Source organism: Calypte anna, chromosome 23 (assembly GCF_003957555.1).
Source record: "Calypte anna isolate BGI_N300 chromosome 23, bCalAnn1_v1.p, whole genome shotgun sequence".
NCBI classification, from domain to species: Eukaryota; Metazoa; Chordata; class Aves; order Apodiformes; family Trochilidae; genus Calypte; species Calypte anna.
Genome location: NC_044268.1, coordinates 2,820,605 through 2,842,008, shown reverse-complemented (window position 1 = coordinate 2,842,008; position 21,404 = coordinate 2,820,605).

Sequence of the window (21,404 nt, the reverse complement as noted above, 5' to 3'; positions counted from 1 at the left end):
CCCTGAGCGTGACCCGGGCTCTCAGCGTTATGTCACAGCGGAGGAGAGTTTTTCTTTCTCCTAAGAGTCAAGCCAAAGAGGCAGAGGCACTGCTGAGGCTGAGCATCTTCAAAGCGTGGTGCAGGAGTTGGATCTCAAAGGAGCTCTGTTGTTAGAGTTTATGGTGGGCAGGCTGAGGCCCCGACTGGCAGGAGGAAATCTCACCAGTGTCAAAGACACCTAGAGAAAAGGATCTCTCCTGTGCAGGGTATTTTTATTCCTCATGACACACACACAAAAAAGCTTAAGATTTAGCAAAAGGGCAGGGAAGAATTTTTCTTTACTTATCGCTTAAATGAAGAACAGATGTTTCTGTGAACTTGGTGTAAAACTAAATGTCACAACCTGGTGAGTCTCTGCACCTGGAGTTAAAAAAGCCCCACAAACCTACTGGGAGGGAGAGTATAGAGAGGGCTTGAACTTCAGTGGTGGTTCTTTACTCTATGCAGACTCCAGCATGTGGAGAAGAGGGTTTGATTTTCAGTAAGTTGGGACAAGAGGTTGAGATTTTGTGTGCTGTTTAAATTAAAATGTAGCTAGGATGATATCTTCTGTTAGGTCATTGGTGTCAAGATGCTGCTGCTGGCACCAGGCACTAATAAGGCTCTAACCTTTGCTGCAGCCTCTGCATCCTACTGCAGTACCAGCACAAACACTTTATTTCTTATTGTCTTATTTGATTAGCATCTGCTGGGTGTATGGAGGCCACGAGTGGTCCTTGTTGTGTATGTAGGTCAGGGAAGGAAGTCTGAGCTGTTCCAAAAGGCAGAAGTTGCATAGCAAACTGGCCAGGTGTGCCTGGACAGGAGGCAGAGGTGGCCATGCAGCTGCAGGTCCCCTTGTTTGGGGCTGACATGGCTTTTCCTTCCCACAGGAATCTGAGCAGTGTGCAGCAGGACAGCAGATCATGGCTGTGCTCCCCTTCCTCACGTTCCTGAGCTCCCCTCCTGCTCCCCAGCCCCATCCCTTACCTGCAGCTTGGCACCATCCTGCTGCCCTCCAAGGGCTGCTCCACATCAGGATGAAAAAGAGGGATATTGTAAAAACCACTCTTAGATGCTGTACCATAGTTGCCAAAGTTTATTTTCCCCTCAGCAAGAGGATTGACTTTGGACTCACCTGTGGGAGCTCTGCCTGGCCCATACCTGCCAGCAATGACCTCAAAAACCATTGGCCCCGTTCTCAGCTGCTCTGGATGAGCTGGATCATCAGCACCTTGTTACACCAAAGACAAAATGGCTGAAAAAAGCAAAACGGGGCTGCAGGACCAGCAGAGCATCTTGCAGGACCTGGGCTCCATCTCAGCATGGCTCTGGGGTAAGTGCTGCCCTGCTGGGGGTGGGATTTTGGGCTGAGCCCCACCTTGGGGAACAGGGTGGCTTCCATCAGGGTTTGGACCCAATTCAGGGGTCTGTGACCATTTCAAAGGTAGCAGAGGGGCTTTTGTGTTCTTCTGTGGTTTGTTAGAGTGATGTTAAAAGATCAGGTGTTTGCCTAGCTCACAACCACTGTGAAAATAGCTTTAATGCAGTAATTCATCATTTCATAGGACATCAATTAGTGCACATTCTCTGCTGTATTTATAACTTAGGAACACAGTGTGCCACTTGAGAAGTCATTTGGTTATTCCTGGTTTGTTGTGAGGATATTTGGATATGGTAGATTTTTATCCTGTCTTTTTTGCAGTGAGTGCATGAGGTATCTAGAGCATTGGTTATTACACGGGACTCTGATACTTGTGTGTTTTAGGAGCTTTTTATATGCATAAAAATCTGAATCCTCTCACCTACAGATAAAGCTGTATATTTATGGATGTTCTAAAGACTATGAATGTCAGACATTTTATTTTTGAATATGAAAAGGAACAGCTTGCAGAAGTGGAAAAAATGTTGAAATTATTAATATCTGGGGAAAAAATGCTGATTGACAAAAGACCTTTTCAAAGAAGATTCATGCCTCAGACGAGCAGCAAAAAGTGTGAACCTTGAGGAAAGAGATGTAAGCATTTCTAGAGCCGTGGCATTTTTCTGTGCTAATGAAGAAAAAAGAGGCTTGTCTTTGTCTTTTTCTTAATGGTATCTAAACTGGTTCGTTTGAATTAGCTACATCCACAAGCGTTTTGTTTAGATTTATATGCATCAGGTGTAATATAACCACAATCAATGTGAGTTATGAGGCCCAGTGCTCATATTACCAAGATTCATGTGCTCAAGTCGGCTCCTCAAATACCGCCGAGTAAATAAACCGGGCCTGGCAGATGCAGATTTCTGGGACTTGAGTGCCCTCTACTGAAGCAGCTCCAGCCAGCCCTTCGTTTGGACACCCCCCAGCTTGATTGATGGCTTGCTAAATGAAATTTAAGCTTGCAGTCTACAGGTTCCCCCACGATGAAGGATTCCTCCTTTCTTTTCTAATCAGGTGCTTGTTTCTTCCTCCTCTTACAGCTCAGATTTTAATCCTGCAGCACTGTCTGTGCCAAGTAATTTTCTTCTTTTTTTTCTTTTTTTTCTTTTTTTTTTTTTTTTATTTTTATATTTTAAATTTTATTTTTATTTTGTTTTGGTTTTGTTTTATTTTATTTTGGTTGGTTGGTTGGTTTTTAAATGGCAAGTTTAGGTACCCTCAGGTTTCCTTTTGAAATAATAATCTGGGAAGCTGTCATTGCCCTGCCCAGGGCTGTGTTGGGCTGGGCAGTGCAGGGGATCACTGCTTCCCCAAGAATTTGGGGCTGTTCAGGCTTTGCTGCTCCCACAGACATCGACTCCTTGCAAGCTGCCAGGACTGGTGGTGCCACCACCCCCCAGCAGTTCTTGTAGAAGCAAACAGAAAGAAATGGTGTTTGTCCCCCCAGACTTCTTGTAGTTTTGTGTTACATCTTCCTTGTTGTAAAGGGACAGAGGGAAAACTTCCATCCCCTGCTCAGCATTTCCTTTTTAATAGGAAAAGTCTTTCCCTCTGCTTCTCCCCATCCCGGGCTTCTCTCACCCCTGGCAGTGATGGTCCTGGGGGTGGGAGGTGCTGAGAAAAATGGGAGAAACTCCTCACGTGTTGTACAGCATGTTGCTGGGCAGATGATTTGAACATCTGGAGATTCCTCACTTCTTTTTTTTTATTCTCAGGTTTATTCCCTCTCAGTGTCTGGGTGCAGCTTGCCCAGGCTGTGCGGTGCTGGGGGCTGGGTGGGCACCAAGGGCACGTGGGGAAATGCTTTTTTTTTTTTTTTTTTTCCTGCAATCTGTGCTTCACAATAATACTCCTAAAAGAATCGTTGCTGCACTACGCTGCATATATTTGTGTTGGAACACACTGTGGTGTAATAGCTGGTTTGAAATGGATCTGGTTCTGCTGAATGTATTATCGGGAGAGGCACTGGGAGAACGAGAGCTCCTGTCAAACCAGAGAGCAGAAACTGAGCAGAAAACTGAGAACCAGAAGGGAGCTGGTACTGGTTGGTACCAGCTGGTACTGGCTGCTGTGCTCCAGTCCTTGCACAGGGACATTTGTAGGGATCAACTTCCAGGGAAAAACTCCCACCAGAGCTGCAGGTGGGGCCCGAGTCTCTGAGCAGCTCAGGGGCTGCCCCCTTGTTCTGTTGGAATCTCCCACCTTCCTGCAAGCCCCCTCCTCAGAGAGTGGGTGAAGGAGCCAAGAGCCCAGCTAAGGACCCTGCAGGTCCTGCCCAGAGGGTGCTGGGTGATGGGAGAGACTCCAGCACCAGTTCTAGGGTGGCCATGGCTGGGTTGGTTCTCTCGTTGCAATGGGAGCCTCTGGGCAGGAGGGACTCTTTGATCAGCCACTTCTTTGATGTGATCCTGGCTTTGAACCTGGGGGTGAGCTGGTCCTATGTGACCTGGCTGTCTGCTTCTCAGCAGCAGAAAACTTGGGAGGATGCAAGGAGTTGCCTGTTTGGATGTACAGGGAGGTGAGGAGCAGGGATGGATCTGTCCTGGTGGCAGGGGGTGAGAGCATCCCTGGGTGTGCAGGCTCCGTGTGCTCCCGCTCCTCATCAGCCTTGCATGGCAGCAGGCAAATCTGTACAATTGTAGCATGTCTTACAGGCTGAAAAGGGCAGCAGGGAACAAATGAGTAAGTAAGACCAGTTTAAATTATTATCTTTATCCCACCATGTGTTCATCCTCTGACAGGGGAAGCTGTTCTGGCCAGTCAGCTCTGTCAGGTGCTCCTTTTGCTGTGCCTGCAACGTGATCTTTTGAATGGGGCTGAGTGGAAATACATATTTGTGTTGGATGGCCTTTGCATGTATTTTTTATCCTCCTTCTGCAGAGGTAGGAAATATTTTTTTCTTTAAAAAAAAAAAAAAGCAAAAGCCCTCTATCTTTAGGATTGGTGGGAGAAGCCATTTGCAACTGATGGGTGTAAATTATGCCTGCTTACTCAGACAAGAAAATTAGAGACTGCAGAATTAAACTGCTTGCAATTATCTTTCCATGGAACCAGTTTACAAAAAAATTTTGGTATGCTCCTCGGCTTTCTGATAAATTCTCCTGCCATTTATTTTTGACCTGTCAGCTTCAGAGCACGGCCCATTGTATGAAACCCAGGGAGGGTATCTCCTTTTTTCTCCTGTACAAGGATACCAACTGGTTGAGCAGAAGGTTGGGCACCTGCCAGCCCATGAGTGCACAGGGCACTTCACTATCCACATGTCTAATTACCCATGCAAAGATTTGGACTGAGTTGTTAATACCTCTTTTTTTTCTTTTTTTTTTTTTCTTTTTTTTTTTTTTTCCTGTACCCATGCAAAGGGCAAGAAAAGAGCACGTTATTTCGAATGCCTGTTAAAATCAGATTTCAGTGGAATTATGCTGGGAATTAATTTGGCCAGCTGCAGCCAGTCTGCTTTCCCAATCTCCTTGCAAACTCCGGCCCCTTTCCAACTCCCAGCGAATTTCTCGATTGTTCCAGCACATTCAGAGAAGGTTTAAATAGAGGGTGGGGAAGCTGTGGCTGGATCTGGCTGTACCTAGACAGAACAAAACCTGGCACACGGGGGCTTCAAAGTATTTCTGCCTGGTTGATTGCACACACAAATTGTGTTTCAGTGACAGCCACGCTCCCTGTCCCCAAACCTGGCTGCAGATGGAGGCAAGAGGAGAGGGAAAACCTCCACCAGCTGCTGGGTTTGGTGGCTGTGGGGACCCTGCCCCTCTTTTGAGGCTCTGTTTAAAAGCCAGAGTGATGTGGCATTAAGGACTTGTTATTCCCAGCTGTTGGTGCCTGGGCACCAGGTTAATTTTGGTGCTTTTCAGCTTAGCAAGCACTGAACAGGTTGGTGTTGGGAGGGGATTGTGCAGCCCGTGGTATTTATGGAGTGGAAGAGGAGTGTGGGAGGCTTCCCGTGGCAGAAGGAGACAAGTCCTGCTTTTTATTAGCTCCTGTGAATCGGATGTTTGTTTGGGATTTCAAAGGTGTTAAGGAAACAGAGAAAATGGATTTCAAAAGGGAGAAAACAAACTGGGTTTTGACACAGAACTTGGAAGACGCTGTCTGGCTTTCCCAGTTCTTCCCAGCTGTCCCAGTGACAGTGGGGATGGTCACACTGGGGACTGGCCAGTGGTGCCAGGACACCACATGCTGGTTTGGTTCTTTTCCCTGGTCCAGCCACAGGTCCCTGTGTGCAGGGGGAGGGTGGTACTGCCCTAGACACGGATCCCAGCAGCAGAGCTCCCTGCTCGGTGCTGCCTGAGGAGCTGCTGGTTCAGGACATCATTATTTCCTTCTTGTGTCTCTAAATGTGGATCTGAAATGCACCATTGAAATCTCATTGCTGCTATTTGCAGCTTTTCTCTTTGATCATGAGACAGAAGAATAGTATTTCTGAGCAGATCTTAGTGCAAGCAACAGAGCTGATGTGGCCTTATTTTAGGTGGTGCCCACAAAAACCTTCACTGGGTTCTATCTGTGCTCTTCACTGCTTTCATGGTGGGAACATGACTAGCATATTGAAACTTGATGTGAAAAAAAAACCCTAGGAAAAATAACAGGTCTCCATCCTTTATTTCCATAACTTTCTATGGGAAGCTTTTGCTTATTTCCAATGTAAAGGGAAAAACCCGAGCTGTGTCCAGTAAACATTAGCTATTTAAAGTGTTTGTATACAGAGGAGCATTTTGTGTTGGCTTTTTTAAAATATGAAAGCAAAAAAAAAATGAATAACTTTGCATAACTGAATTTTGTTTCATAAGCATTCACTGGGGGAAGGGAGAGGGAGGTCTTGCCAAAATTATGCATTCTGTACAGTTGTTATTTGATCAAAATCCTACATCTTTTTTCTCCCCAAGGCATTTCAGTGCACACAAGGCTCAGGTTGTGGTGCTGCCTACTCTGTCCTGGGCTGGGGGAGATGGGCTGTGCTGGACTGTCTGAGAGCTTTTAATAAAGAAAGGTCAAAATGACCCAGAATCATTAGTGCTCCTCTGCACGTTGTGCCTCAGGGAGCAGGGAAGTCAGGTGCCTTTCTGTTTGGATTGGAAGTGAATATTTATCTTTCCTGGAAAGCAATCACAATTGTCATATAATTTTTCCATGTGTTTTGGTGAGATACAACCTGAAAGCTGCCATGGGATGGCTTGGTCCTGGGGAGAAGCTGTTGCATCCCTTTGTGTTGACAATTTAGGGATCAGGTAAGGAGTAGTTTGACTAGAGATCAAATATAAAGATACCCATTTATGAATTAGAAAAAAAAATATATAATAATAATAAAAAAAATCCTCCAAGTAGATTAAAGTCTTGCAGACCTGACTAATAAATCAAGTGCTGGTGAAGCGTGGCAGCTGTGTCTGCCACTCAGGAGTGGCTGAGGACAAGTTTAATCATGCTTTACAACTCAGAGGCTAAATGAAGAGCAAGCAGAGAGCAGCACACCCCGTGCCCTGGTAAGGGTGATGGGGGGGATGCAGTGAGGGGACAGAGGTGACATCCTCCCAGCTGGAGGAGAGCACCCCAGAAAATAGGTGCTGAGATTGGACTGGGACCTTCTGGGTGCAGGAGAGAAATGCTGTGGGCATCCAGGATGAAAGAGCAAAGTTTGGAGCTTTGCTTCTGTGTGGTTGTTTGGAGTTTACGTTTCAGGAAGGAGCAGTGATGCTCTGGCACTGTCACAGCCACTGCTCCTCCAGCCCTGAGCTTTGCCCCTGAGACACTGAGTGCACAATTTCCCTTTGTCACTGCAGTTTGGTAGCTGGGATTGAGGGCTTTGCCTTGCAGAGCTGGGCTTTCCAACCAAGGATGAAGGGAAATTCCTCTCTCCAGGCATAAGCAGAGTGTGCTCTGCAGTGGGGACAAATCCTTCCAGAGTTTCTTGGGAAAGACTTGCCCTTCACTGGAATCAGTAAAGGCAATATTTTAGGAATCAAGTTCTTCTGGAAAAAGGCAAAATGCACCATGTTCTATGTGCTGCAGTGGGCTGGGTACAGCTGGGGTGGCAGGAGGTGTCACTGGGTTCAGCAGCACCTCTGTGTGCTTTTAATGTGGAGACAGTGGGGTTAATTGCTGGCTTAGGGAATAAACAGCTCCAGGTGAAGTCAAGGGTGATCAACCTCAGCCAGACAGTCATTTCCCAGGAGACACTGGATGCCAAGGGTACCTCTTGCTATAAATTGCTTTGGATGTTGGAATATAGACCTCTTCTAAACTCAGCCACTGCACAGGACACTTGTGTCCTCCCACTGCCAACTCCATCACTGGGAGCTGCTCAAGGTCACAAGAAGCAGCAATCCAGAATTCAGTTTCCTTTGTTCGACTGCCAGTTTTTTTGCCTTACCTTTGCACCCAGTTTCCCCAGTTCTGAGGATGCTTTTTCTGTTCTGTCCTGCAGGGCCCTCCCAGGGCTGACACTGCACTGATGCATCAGAAGCATCTTCACTAATTTGCCTCTGCACATGGCTCATTTCTTTAGTGGGCTCTCAGAAGCTGCTAAAAGACAAGGAGCAGGGCACTGAGAGCCTCCTGGCAGGGAATGCACTCAGACCCCGATTAAAAACAGTGGATGGGGGGAAGTTTGCATCGTCAGCATTGTTTGATCCAAGTTTTAAAGGCAAAATTGAAATCATTCTTCACCAGGCTCAACACATTGATCTCTGGAAAAGAGCACTTGTAAATAACCTCCCTGAGAATGTGTCACCTTCTTTCTCCTCCAAACCAGACTCCTCTGTGGAAAGGGCATTCCCCAAGGATGCTCCGAAAGCACGGAGGAGAAAAAGCAGAAATGGCTTCAGGGAATGTCTCCCCTTTCCTCCTTCTCAAGTCCACCACCAAATGCACACATCATATGCTCCAGATCACAAGCCACTAATAAGGGAAACCACTGGTGCTCTCCTTCCCCCTTTCCCCAAAAGTCTTCACTTGCTTTCCTAAACAATTCATCCATCCCCTGCGACATTCCAGAAGGTGCCGGGCAGGACACCTGGTGAAACAAGGACAAGGCAAAACCTCTGCACTCTTTGCCTATTATTTGAGGTTACAAACCCCTTAAGTGGAGTTTACTGGGTGCTTTCCCCTAGCAGCAGCCTCCCCACCTCCTGCTGCCCAAGCCCTTGACTCTGTGGGATGTCCCCTCACATCGTGACACAGAGGGACACAGACCCAGGTTTGCCTTTCTCTCTGTGTTCCCAAACACCTTCTTCTTACAGAATGGACAATCCTCCTCTCTGGGGATCAATAGGATATTATTAGGAATATCCACAACTGAAGGCAGCTGATGTTAGACTTGCTCCAGGAGTTCCCTGGAAGGTTAGAAGTATTTAGGGCACCCAGCTGCCAGAGATTTATGAAGAAATTAGTTTCTTCATCACCAAATGATGACAATGATTACTTTCATCAGTTTTAAATTGCTCTGATAACAGAGAAGTTTGTCACTCGGAGATTTAAAAATTGTTGGTTTTGAGTTAGCCCCCAGTAAACTCAGAGCTGTTGGAGAGCTGTGGGCTCTGCTGGTGGCAGTGCTGGGGCTGAGGGTGACCTCCTGTGGGCCTGGATCTCCCCAGATGCTGAGCACTCCAGGTTTGATCCTCAGGTACCTTCTGACTTCAGAAAATTGATTCATTAGCTCCAGGTTAAGAATGTGTTTAAATGAATTGCAGGAGTGAATGCAGCCAATGTGATTTCCAAAGTAAATAATTTTGGTGTGGTTTTTTCTTTAGATTTTTAAGGGGTTTGAAGGGATCCTGTGGCTTCAGAGGTCATACCAGGTCACTATCAGTGTCCTTCTCCCTAGGCACACTTCTACTTGAATGTAACTTCCCAGTAAGGAACATAAATACATAAACAGGTGTGCAAATAGAGAAAAAGCATCTTTAGCAGTGCCAGGCTTCTCATTCATGCTCTCCTCTTTCACCCTCCTCATCTGATCCAGATTTCTCTGAGCTGGCTCCTGCCTTTCTGGAAGCCTCTGCCCTGAGCTCATGGAGCCAAAGATGTTAGAGGAGGGGTCTAGGAAAATGCAAGCAGAAGATGAAAGAGAAGAAGGAATGCATGATTTGAAAATCAAATGAAGTCATCTTTAATGAGGCACTTCAAAAATAGCCTTGTCACTTTTACCCACAAAGGAAGTTATTGTAGGGAAATTACATGATCATCTCGTGCTGGTTTTAAAAACTAAGCTGAGCCTCCTGGGGAAAAGGGACTGTAAAAAACCTCTTTGTTTTTTTCCTTGCAAAAATAATGCTGTGAGGATGTGTGTTTTCAATCAATGGGGCCTCATATCTAATGGATCAGAAAAGTTTAGAAGCCAGCAACAGACTGAAGGCATTAATAACTCTGGCTTTCAAGTCAATGGAATTGATCAGCAAATTCAGTTTATTTCTGAATGATCATTGTAGAAAAGTGGAAAGCAAACCAATACTTAAAGATGTACCTGCAAGCAATAATACATGATTGCAGGCTTTGGCAAGCTGGGTAGCAGAAAAAGGGCAGGATGACATAACAGATCAGTCATAATTGTCAACCAAATTGCATAGCTGGTATTGAGCTATAAAAAATGAACCATAAGAAGCATTTCTTATTGATTTTTGTTTCTTTAGAAACAATATAAGGCTGCTTTAAAGAGCTGGGAAAAGGCTGCAATTGATTCTCTTTCTTTTTGAGCAAATTCCAGTAGAATTTGAGATTTTATTTTCATTTAGGACTCATTAATGCTTTTTCTTTCTCTTCTGCTCCTCTCTTAGTACACAAGAGGAGAGAGGCATGGGAACTGAGCTGAAACTTGAGGAAAGTTTATGCCAAAGGGCACAAGTTCCACTGAAGCTGGGTATTTCACAGATTCTCTAAAGAAGGAAAATAATAAAATAAATCCAGAGTCCAATATGAATTTTACAGGCCCTTTACCAAGACAGGGAACTCCCTGGCTTGATTTCCAGTCCTGGGAAAAGTGGGGCTGCTCCCTCCCATCAGAGGCTGAGAAGTTGGAAGCAGTGGATGCTGAGGTTTTGTTTCACAGCATCCTGCAAGCTGGGGCTGTGTCTGACAGGGATCTTCTGGGTCCCAGCAGAGTCACCAGGATGTCCCAAAGCAGCACAGGGTGACACAGAGGTGCCAGGAGCTGCAGCTCTTGGCAGTGCTCTCTGTCTGTCCCTGTCTCAACACCTGGGTGGGAATTGGGGCAGAAAGTGTGGGTTTGGAGACTGCTTCTGTGTCACTTGGGTGCTGTCCCAAAAATCTCAGCAGGACTTCATGTGCCCCCGGTCCTTGCCCATGGGGACAGAGAGGGCTCCCCAGGGGAGGCTCCTCCTTGGTTGGGGGTTTCCTCTGTGCTTTTGGCTTTCCCTCCCCTGTGCCAAACAACCAGGTGACTGCTTCCACTCATGGGATTCATTTCCCAAGCGTTTTTCCAAGCAGATCCATTTGCTCTCCCATCCCTCCCCTGCTGGCTAATAAATGCACAGCCCCTCATCCATGAAGGTTACACCTCTGTTCTTCTGCCTCAAAACCAGCCCTCGTATTATTTAACATCCTTCTTAGATGAGAAAGAGATATAATCACCCTTCACAGGTGAGATATTCTGCAGGATTCATTCCACATTATTCTACATTAAGCTGGTCCCCTCTGAGGGTGCAGAAAGGTTTGGGGTACAGGCTCAGCTCTTTGCTCAGCAGCTCAGGGCTGGTGGGGAATGTGCTGAGATTCCAGTGGTTATCGTGGCCCTGGCATCTAGAGATGGAGATGTGTGTGCAGCATCAGCCCAGAAATCTATTAGCATAAATTACTGAGGAATTCACCTAAAATGCCAAGCCCCAGCTCTGTGATTAAAAATAGTGACAGAACTTCAAAGGGGCAGTGGGCATGATTTATTTGGAAGATAATGTGGGTACTTTCAAGTAGCAAAGGATCTTGCTTATGCTGCTTTCCTTGGTATTCTGCATAATCTGCTGTGTCCAGCTAAGATTAGATAAAAGCAAAAGCAGGATGATTTTGCCTTTCCAACATTAACTGTTTGGCTTCTCTCTACCCAGGGATGGGATCTCAGAACTCTGCACATTCCCTGGCAGAATGTCTGGGTCAGCAGTAGTTTATGGCCATGTCTCTGCAGGACAGTCTGGGGTGATGATCAGGGGTTTTACTTGCTTTATGGCATTATCCAATGTTTCCTTTGATCCCATTTCTGCTAGAAATCTCCATAGGAATGAGGCTGGGGCTGGGTGGAGATGAATCTCACTTCTGAGCCTGCCAGTGGCCATCAAGGGAGCACAAGGTGTGGCTAGGGCTTGGTTTCCCCTTAAAAATAAACCTTTTATCCCTTCAAGGTTCAAAACTATGAAAAAAACAACACTTCCAGGAGTGATCAAACCTCATCTAAGAGCATCCTCTCCCCACTCTGTGCATGAAGCCTCCCCGGGTGCTCTGGTACAGTCGCATCCTCCCTGCTCATTTTCTTTTATGTTGGTGGCAGTGGAGGGAGGATCAGAGCTTCTGGTGTCAAGGCAAGACAATGTCTGTGCATTATTGCCATGATATTGACAGCTTGGCTGCTTCTCTTGTCCTGTCTCTGCTTCATTTGTGAAAAAAACCCAAAACAAACCAAAACAAACCATAATTATCCCCTGTAGTAATTTCAGGAATGGTGCACAACTTGAAATCAAAATGGATCCAAATGATTGCAAAGAAAACACTTTAAATATTGAACAATTTTTCTAAAGGTCTGAACTTTTTATTTGCCTTAGCACTTAGCATTTGGGCATCCATTTTATATGAGCTTTAACAATGGATGCAATCCATAACAATCGAGGGCATTTATAGTGATAAAAATGAAGGGCCCTTCTCCCAAACCCTTTCTTGTTATTTTGCCTCTCTCCTTCAATGTATTCGCAGGGAGTTAACAACCCCTTAAATCTGTCTTCCCCCCCCTCCCAATCCATACAGACTTTCCCATCCTAATTTTCAGTCTATCTTTCATTAAGTCAACTGCAGACTTTTGATCTACTCCTTTGGAAGAGCTTTTGTGTTCAGCATTTGAACAAGCTGGTCCCCTGTTTACAAGATTTACATCAAAATCAGGTTTCTGGAAAAGAAAATGCAGCCTAGCAAAATAAAAAAAAATAAAATTGTGCAAAGCCCCAAGAGAACTATTCTGTATCCATTACAGCAATAATAATAATAATAATAATAATTTTTAAAAATAGCATAAGGCAGGCTGGCTGGGCAGTAGGATGCTGTAGGACTGGGGTGTTCCCACCTCCCTGGAGCCTCTTTGCTGGGGCAGCCCCACATCTGCAGGGTGCTGGGCTTCTGGGCTCCTTTGTTTTGGAGCATTGTATGGAATCTTTTGGAAGATTTTTCCAGCCTGAAACCAGAAACTCAAAGTACCAGGGTAAGAGATGCTGCTGCCCAGGGAGGTGAGGATGGAGCATGGTGAACCTGACCTTGAGGATGGTCCCTGGGGAAGCAGCTCCAGGGTGGACACAAAGCACAGGGATGCTCTCAGCTCTGGATTCCCCAGCTGCCCTCTTGTGTTACACATGGACCAGGTCACTTAGAGAAAAATCAATTTAGGAGCTGACAGAGCTGGAGAAAACTGCAGCAGTTAATTAATAGCCCCTTGTCTTGTGCAGTTGGCTCCAACAGCAGACTCTGCTATCAGAGTTAATTGGGAAGTCAGGCTAGATTCTATCCTACAGAACACATCCATGTTAATAAGTGATTTCTGTATTCAAGGGTAGTTTTTATTCAATTTCCAGCTCTTTTTTTTTTTTTTTTTTTTTTTTTTTTTTTTTTGACTAGTGAGTCAAATTTTCTTGAGGTATCAAACACTCTCTAGCTGTGTACGAGGAGCACAAGGATGTCATTAAAAATGAACCCATCTTCATCTGGATGCTGGCAAAACAACTTCAAAAGTATCCCTGTTGTCCTGGGGGAAAGGAGCTGTGTTCTCTCTGGATGAGAGGATCCATTTGAGAGCAGTTTCAAGGCAGGGCTGTGAAGGGCTGAGGGCAGCTTAAAGGCAAAGGGAAAGCTCCCTAGAGATCCTTGGGGAATCTAGACAGTGAAAATCTCCTGGATTATTGGCAAGCCTGTGCAGGGTGGAGCCCCTGCTCTGGCCTAGACCTGGGTGCTGCCTGTGGGGTGCCCTCCTGGCACAGAGGGGTTGGGTTTGGTGGTTGAGCCCCAAAGAGCCCAGGGATCTGTTGTTGCAAAACAAAGGGGATCCCTTATTTCCAGAGTAGGGAGATGATGGCTCCTGGATGCTGCAGAGCTGGGATGATGGACAGGCAGCTCCTTACACACCTGAGCAGGTACCTGTGGGATCCTCCTGCCCTGGCAGCTGCAGACAAACATGTTTAATTTCAGGGTTAAGGCAGTAAAAGCAGCTCAGGATGAAATATTCTATAGGTTAATGCTCCATTTATGAAGCAGTGCAACAAAACCTGCAAACTCCATGAGGAATCTCCATTTCCCCCTCTATTTTCCTTCCCTCATTATAACCTGCTTTGCATCACCCCTGTTGTGCAGTTTTCCCAGAAGGTCACCGTGCCCTCAACATGCAACTGCACAAACCCTTTCTGCATACTGAAAAAGAAAAAAAAGGAAAGAAAAGACATTTTTCTCTTTGCATGCAGTTTTTAAGAAGCAGAGAGCCATAAAGTTTCCTTTTATAGATGTAGAAGACAGCAGCAGAGTGTGCTAGAGTGAGCGAGGAAAACCCAAGGTGACATTTAATTTTAGGGATAATAAGCTATGGCAAAGCTCCTCTTATTCAAGACCTAAGGCAAAAATGTTCAGCTGGGATATTCTGTAGCAGAGACACTGCAAGGAGCAAAGGGAGGCAGGGCAAGACACCTTGAGCAAGATTCAAAGAGCCAGGCGTTAATTTTAGGGATGAAGAACTTGAGCACCTCTGCTAAGCAATAAATGAATAATGCCCATTACAGGGAGATGGGGCTGCTCTGTGCTCAGCTGCACACACCAAGAATTTTCCCCTGGATAAGGCAGAGCTGCAGCCTCTAAAAAAAAAATATTCTCTAGCTCTGGTAGCCCAAGAATTCTGGCTTCTTACTGCATCCCTGAGCCTGCTGCCCAGCAGTTTCTGTGTCCTGGGTTGTTGGCAGAGCCAAACCTTTCTCTGCTGGGGTGGCTGTGGATATAAATAAATTCCTAGTGATGAGTGAGTTATGCAATGAACCTCAGTTCAAGGTGCCAAAAGAGCCAAAAATACCCACAGAAATGATGGGCACTTTGAATGATGCTTGCAGAATGCTGCTAATGGCAAAAAAAAAAAAAAAAAAAAATTGCTGCCATGTTTAAGAGAGTCCCTGTCACAGGAGGATTCATCCCATCCTGCCAGCATGGGGATTTGCAGCCCTGGGTTCAGCTAATGGTGGCCCCTCCATTGCCCTCTGCATTTGCTGCTCTCTCCCTGGTGCTCTGCTGCCCGAGGAGGGATGGGGATCAGCAGATAAAAGAGTTCCAGCATTTCATGGCATCCTCAGTCTCACAGCTCAGATTTCAGGTCACTCTTATTTTCCTCTTCCATTTTCCAAAAGGACGGGAAAAATGAGAGTGTTCACCTTAGTGAGGAAGAGAATCCTCCTATTGTTGCAGTATAATAAGGGACAATAATTCTTGGAGTGAGAGCTAGAGACAGAGTTTTTGTTAAATGCTCCCATTTTGTATATAAACCTACCTCTATTTTTCAGCCCTAAGTGGTCCTTGTATTGAAAGCAGATGAGCTGTCTCTGTTCAGTGTGAAGAAACAGGAACTGCCCAGAATTTCTCAGCTCCTGGGAGTAGGGGATGTTTTCCTCTGTGGATGCCTTTAACTGCATCTTGCTGCAAAGCTGCAATTATTTTATGGTTCTGAGGCTGGGATTAAGGGTACTGAGCTCCTCACCTGCCTGCTCCCAGCCCCTCTCCAGCCTTGGCTCTTTGTCCTGCTGTGCATCCATAGGGATGCATCCATGGGCAGCTCCAGCCACTCACTGGTGCCTTGTACAGGGTTTGCCTTGAGCCATTGCTGCTGCCAGCAAGTGGGAAATGTCCCTGTGAATCCCATATCCCGAGGCCCTGAGCTGTTACAAATAACCAGGTGATTAAAACTGTCAGAGCAGAGGAAGGAAAGCAAAGCCCTGCTGGTGTTCAGGTGCTCATCCTTCCAGGGAGAGCTGCAGAGCTCACTGGTGTCACTGGTCAGTAACTGAGAGCTGCTGGGGACTGAGTGCCACTAATAAATACAATTTATCATTTATAAATCCCAATAAATACCCAGCCCAGGGCAGCTCTGGGCATACCCTGCAGGACAGCCCTTTCCTCAGGCTCCTTTGCTCGGGCTGTGGGTTCTGCTAATGAGACCTTGCTGGGATGTCCTTGGTTCCTTCTGCCAAGGCTTTGGTGTTCCCAGACATGGTTTTTTGGGGCAGATGCTCTGCTATGGGCAGGCCCTTTAAAAAGAAATGGCAAAGACCAACACTCCTGTCCAAAACACCAAGGTCCTCTGTGTGTGCAGCACAAGGAGGATGAGCCAGGTAAAACCTGCAGGCTACAAGGAATGCCCAGCACTTGTTCAGCTGGCCCTGGGAACTCTGTCCAAAAATTCTATTTGTTTTTTTCCACCTTGGGGTGCTGAAATGCCAGTGGGTTCCATTGTTTGTGCCTGTACCTTTGCCTGAGCTCCTTCAGAGTGCAAAACTGGAGACATGTCCCTGCCTGCTTCCCAGCCTTGGCTTCACTAGACATATATTAGTAGTTGCATGACTCAGTTATATTAATTGTTGCACTAAATTATATGGTATTACTCAAAAAGAATGTTAATTTCGTTTTCCTACAACTGTGTTCAACTTAATTTTTAATCAGATCTGACAGCAAAAAATTTAAATCAAGTGCTGTATCTTGGCTCTGAGAGGACTGAGCACATAATGAATGTACCAAAGCAATCAGGACCATTTGCAGCACTAATACACATTAAACACAGGCAGGCTGTGGAGCTGCAGACAGTAATTATTCCTGCTCTCTGAGAAGCTGAATTTCAGGGAGGAAGAGCTGAACTCTGCTCCTGGGGCAGGTCTGGAAGGCAGCACCCAGGAGTGTTTAATGCTGATGGAAGAGGAGCCAGAGCTGGACAGACCCAAACAGGTTTGGCGGGGGCTGGAAACAAAGCCCAACAAAGTCAGGCTCCCAGCAGCAACCACAAAGCAGGAGTGGATTAGAAAGCAAGTTTCAGTCTTTGTAATTGAGACAGTAATGCAAGGAGGGGACCAAAAGCAATTTGCAGGAGCAGGGTGAGCATGTAACTGCATTTTAAGTTGGAAAGGACACTAAAAGTGTTTTCCAGACAACTGCAGCTTTACTGAACTTCCCCAAATGAAAGAGCATCTTCCAAACTAGGCCAGGTAGCAGCATGGTTCCTATTCAGCCCTTCCTGGAACTGATCTGCATTCAGGAGATTGGGTCCTGGAGATAAAGGACTACTAATTAGGAGAGCATGGCTAATTAAAGAAAAAGCAGAACACTAAGCCCCTGGCAAGCCATGGGTCTGTTAATCACAGTAATATACTGGGGGGAGCTCAGGGAGCCATGCAAGGTCTTAAAAATCCAAATAGAAGCACTGGATTCCTCCTCCTCCTCTCTTCCTTTCTTGGGAGCCTGCTATTCAGAGTGGCTTAATCTGCAGGAAATCCTGAGGGCCACTTGTCCCACAGGGTGGGAAGGCAGGGATGGGGATTTCTGCTTCTCTCCTCCCCTGAAGGGAAGGTTTCTGTGGGCATCACTCTGTGTCTTGTGATGGGAAACACAAGATCTGTATAAATTCATAATAGGGGGGGATAATCCTATTCTGGGAGAAGCTGGTAGTAATAAGGAGTGTCACAAGCTGTGAATTTTATCCTGGTGATATTCATTACTTGTGGGATACAGAGAGAAAAGGTGATGCTGCAAGTGCAGTCAATTGTATTTGTTGCAAAGACTGGAGCTAAGTGGAAATAAATTAAGCATGATGTGTTGTAGGGGGTTCTGTATTCTGTACAAAAACACTGCCCCAAAATGTTCATATGGAAAAGATTTCAAAGGTGCAAACAGATACAAACAGAGAAAAAGAAAAATAAATTCATTTTGCTGCACACCTTTGCTGTGCACTTAGAAGAAGGGCTGCAGAAAGCAAATATTCCTTCTGTTCCAGAAATTTGCAGAACCAGGATAATTGCTACCTGTGGTTGCTGTGGGAACCAGAACTTCTCAATTCCAGATTTTTAAGAGCCTAATGTCTCAGCCAAATGTGCCATATTAATGTGACTGCTGTCACATTACAGAAAATCATCCAATTTGTGGTTAATATCAACACATTAGGATGGGAGAACTGGATAAAAAGCAGAGAACTGGTTGGTGTTGTTTTCCTCAAGGAAATGCTGGATCTGGCAGGTGGGCTGGAGCTGGGGTTTTTGGCTCAAAGCAGAGCTGTTTGAACCCAAAATTTCCTTTTCATGCATCATGGATGTTGGGGCTGGGGTCTCTTTGCTCTGCTTGGGGCAGTGTCTGGCAGGAGCATCCTCTGCCCCCAGGGTCTGCTGAGCCTCTTTATTACTTCTCTGTGTCAAACACAGTAATTAAACTGAGCTCCATGACAACTTTGCTGACATTTCTCCATGAAAACACCCACCAAGTGCCCAACTGGCCCCTCACTGGTTCCTGCCCTGGAATTTGCTCCTTCTCTCCAAGGTGGAACAAAGCCAGGGGCTTACAGCTCCTTCCCTGGGTCTGCTCCTGGGGGTTTGTCCACATCCAGCTGCTGGTGGAAGAGCTGGAGCAAAAACTCTTTGGGTTTGAAGCTGTTGGTGTTTGGCTCCCTTGATGCTTTCTCCTGCCAAGAGGGATGGAGATAAAATGCATGTTTGAAGGGAGAAATAATTACTCCCTCTGCTGGGAGAGAGTTCCCCATGGATCTGGGGATGGGATGCTTGGCAGGGGAAGGTTCACTGGATAACGAGTATTTCCTACTGGAGAGCAGCAAGGGACATGGGCTGAGGGGGCAGGAGCCCTGTCACCATGCCCACAAACCCCCCCCTCAAACAGGGATCACCATCCTCATGCTCTCTCCTTCTCTTGTAGAACAAACGTGCACTTGTTTGATTTTTCTCTGAATTAACAACAGGAAAAGGAGCAGTGAGGTAGATCAGGGGCTTGGCTTACATATAGGAGCAGTGGCTGGAAAGCATGGGGGGGTCTGTGGGGAAGAGGAGCCAGTGGCAGTGATGCCAAGGGTTAAAGGGATGCAGAGGGAAGGAGGCAGCACCTGGCCAAGCCCCCAGCCCTGGGCTGTAGTCCAGGGGAACACCCCAGGGCAGGTCCAGGGCTGGGGTGATGCTCCTGGCTTCTGAAGTGCTCCTGGGACCAGGCATCAGAGAGCCATTTATGTATTATTTGACTGGAAGAAAGTAATGAGGAGCAAAGTGCTCCCTAGTTAATAATTCAGGCTTGGTGAGTGTTGTTTTCCATGGGTGCACTGATTGCTGGGGCTTGCAGCCACCCCCAGGACCCAGCCAGGTACTGGGGTACAGGGTGCCAAATGTACCCAGCCACCTCTGACCTCCTTGGGACACAACCTGGAACCATCACAAATTAATATACATCTCCAGCACCACTGCCCTGCTAGCATTTTATTTTTCAGCAACACTTAAAAGAGCCTGTGGAGGCTCAGGGGGGGAAAAAAAAATAAAACCCAGCAAGGCAGAGGGAGTGAGGGGAGGATCAGAGCAGCCCAGTGCCAGCACAGCCAGGAACCAGCAGCAGCAGAGCCCTGGCACTGCACCCCTCACAAACAGCACCTGAAATGCAGACAAAGGCAGCTCCTGCTCAGCTACATCTGCAGTGATATTTTATTGATTGCGTAGGACCCCGAAGGCAATTTCGTTCCAGCCTGTAGAGAAAGATTTTTTGGTTTTGTTCCCCTGGATGCTGTTGTTTCCTGGCTGCCTAGAAAAGTCCCTCTGATTTCTTTTGTGCTGTGCTACAAGCTGCTGGAGTAATCACTTTAAAACTCACGTTTGAGTTTCCAGAAGGAGCTAGAAGGAGCAGAGTAATTTAGCTAAAAAAACAGAATTCCTTGCATCAACCCATTTAGGACTTGTGTAAGCCAGGCTTAGGGTTTGCTGTGTTGGCACTTTCAGGCTGTGTTTTCCCAGCTCTGATTGGCACGTTGGAGCATTAAAATCAGACCCAAATATTCCTGTACAAAAAATTTCCTGTGGCAAATCCACTGCAGCTCCCGTGTCTGAATTCTCCCGGGCTATCTCGGGGTGCAGTGGGAATAGGGATTATTGCGCATAAATGGGACAAATTAGAGGGAACACTTAACTGTGCCTGAAGCTCTGACCCAGGGGACTGGGAGAATCAGCTCCAGGGAGAACAGAACCCCAGGGGGGTGCCTGGGGAAACAGCCCTGAGGGTACCAGTACCCAGTGGGGACTGGGTCCAGCAGGTCCCAGGAGCTGCTGCTGCCCTGGGTCAGTAAGAAGCTGCATCAGCACCAACAATCCTGGTGCTCAGGAGGAAATCTGGGAAGCACTGTGTGTTATTTTATGTTCTTTATGTAAGCAAGGATGACAAAGTGTTGCACATCTGTGAAATCTTTTTCTTTGCTCACTTACAGAGCTTTGCCAGGGGTGTTTGATAGGGAGGATAAAACTAAAGCTGATGGGGTGTTTGATATTTTTCTGTGCTTTTAAAGTCTCAAGTGTAGACACTTCCAGAAGTGCTTCACTCCAGACAGAGATTCCAAGAGGAATTCTCTTGTGCCACATCAGGAGCCCATGGGGGGGGTCAGTGCTGAGGTCTGGGTCCATCCTGGCCATGGGTTGTTGATGTTTGAGCAATGGGGGAATGTTTGCTGCCTCATTAAACCTCTAATTAGTTCTCTGAGCTGTTGTTTTACTAACTGGTTACAAACCCAGTACACACTCCTGTGGCAATACTTCTTCTGAGCCTGAATGGAAAAGATTTAGGCTTGGAAGTTCATAAACAGATAATGAAAATTCCCAGCCCATCAGTGTTCCCATAAACAGCAGGAGCTATTCCAGTGGAAAAGCAATATTCTTTCCTCAGCACCATGCTAGACAAAGAGGGTACTTCTGCCTCCTTTGAATAAGTGTTCTCATTTTAAAAGGAAACAAGTCTGTGAATTTTTATGATTGCCTATGAGAGATCTTCCAGCACAATTAAAACCCTGGCTTTTACTTAATCCTGCTGGGAAACAATGGACTGTTTATTGAGAAGAGGAATGGATCATGGATAGGGATTTTGGGGGATGTGATGGAGCAGGGGCTGGCACATTCCTGGCATCCTGGTGCTGATGAGCACTGCTGACCCTTCCCTGGGGCTGGCTGGGAACCCTCAGCCTTCCAGCAAAAATGCCAGGAGAAAAGTTTCCCCAGAGGTATAAGTTAGAGCCAGGTTGAGTCAAAATGGCTCTTTCTTTTTGAACATCTTTACTGCAGAATTTTAAGAAACTCAGACTTGATGTTTCCTTTAACACTTTCATTAAACACTTTTCTTAAAAAAACAGGGTTTGGGCCAAAGCAGCTCTAACCAGCTTGGGTTTGGAAGTCTGGTTTGGATTTTAAACCTGCGATAGTACAACTCTTTCCAAATTCCAATTAACTAGATTTATTTTTTTCCTTAGAATTTTTTTTTCTCCATAAGCCTCTATTCTCTGTGCATTTTTAATAAGCTTTATCCTGGGAAAACATGAGAGAGCTGACTGCAAGTGAAAAGAATAAAGGCGGTTGCTGCGTGGCTCTGAAAATCTGTTAAGTACTGGAAAGCTCATAGTACAAAGCAAGGAAAAAAATCTTAGCTCTGTTCTTATTAGAAACTGTGAATGAAGATAAAACCCTTTCACAAACCTCGTCTGGCTGCGAAAGACACAGAGC